The 1,444-nt window shown below is 36.1% G+C and overlaps 1 protein-coding gene across 6 annotated transcripts in view; it reads right to left on the bottom strand.

The window, feature by feature from the left end:
• Window positions 1-1,444, bottom strand: part of LOC107741496 (protein PRRC2B) — a 41,427-nt gene that overhangs the window by 13,737 nt on the left and 26,246 nt on the right. The window lies entirely within an intron of this gene.

Genomic DNA, 1,444 nt, shown 5'->3' with positions numbered 1-1,444 from the left:
GATAAAAAAAATCTACTATGCTCAGTTTCTTTTCATTTATTTTGAACAGACAGCAGTACAAATTAAATTTTTTCCCACCTAGATGTAAAAATATTAAATATTATTACATTATGTTATATATATATAAAATCCGCAATACATATATACATACAAGGAATAAATTATTGAAATATATTTGATTTAGTTTACAGATAAACAAGGGGAAAAAAAACTGTGTGACACGTAACTAGGCATGGGCCGATTACCGGTTTCAAGGTATACCGCGATTCGAAAATTTCACGGTTTCAAAACCACTAATATTTCCCGTTATACCGTTCCTGCGGTATGCTTTGTTTTTCATGTCTCCTCAAAGACTGAAAGTGTAGGAATCCCTCAGGTTGAGTTTTTTTTTTACCCAGTCATTTAAAAATAACACATTTTAAGAGCTGTAATGACAATACCATGATATTTTTGCTTAAGGTTATCATACCGTCAAAATCTCATACCGGCCCATGCCTACACGTAACGAAGCCTATATACGCAGAGTTTCAGTTCATTTTTGTGACACGCTTAATTTGTTCACAGAAAGAAAACTCAAATGGCAAAAAGCGACATCCTATTTGTTTTTAATTGTGAGTGTACACAAATAAAAGCAGACCTTTATACAGTGATGCATTATTAATAAGACAATAAGTGTTTAAAGTTGATTCTGCTGGTATTAGTTGAACAGTTGAAGTGATCGCGCCGGCGCACACGCGCACACACACACAACACATCAGTTCCAGCATTGCTAACTTGACAGCACAGTTGGTACTTTATCAAAATAAAATACGGTAAACCAAAAACCAGCGCGCCTGCCTCTGTGTCACCGTTGGAACGTGACTGAAGTACAAAGCCTATAATTTACATAATAAATAATAGTTTAGCATTCAAGTACATTACATCACAAATATGGAAATATTATGGAATATTTGGATTTGTGCCGAATGAGAGAGGTAGGATACACGAGCACAAAGCTCCATTTCGCAAACAGTTGGGTGCACAAGGCTTTAAAGTATACTCCTTTGTCAGTCTGTGAGAGACGCCTTCAGAATCAGCACATGGTCACTGTCTAGTGGGCTTTGTTTTCAAGTGCGCAACTCATGGTATTCGCTGTTCTTGTGCTGGCAGCCGGATATCAAACAGCGTTGCATTGCGTGACGGTTCGGTACGAATACATGTATCGTTCCACCCCTACTCGCTACCATAATTTAACACGTTGTAAACGTTTTATCAATTTACTAGCAGTTGCTAACATATTGTAACATGAAGCTAACATGAAACATTGTAGCAAAATGCTAAAACACTTTACCAATACTGTAAAACATTGCTAAAACATTTTACAACGTAGCATGTTAATATTTAGCTTGCAAACATTGTAACATGAAGCTAGCACATTTTACGATGCTGCTAACGTTTTTTTTTT

The sequence above is a fragment of the Sinocyclocheilus rhinocerous genome, unplaced genomic scaffold, assembly GCF_001515625.1.
Source record: "Sinocyclocheilus rhinocerous isolate Xijiao unplaced genomic scaffold, SAMN03320098_v1.1 scaffold134, whole genome shotgun sequence".
Taxonomy (NCBI): Eukaryota; Metazoa; Chordata; class Actinopteri; order Cypriniformes; family Cyprinidae; genus Sinocyclocheilus; species Sinocyclocheilus rhinocerous.
Note: the sequence above shows the minus strand (reverse complement) of the source record. Positions and strands in the feature narration are given on the sequence as shown.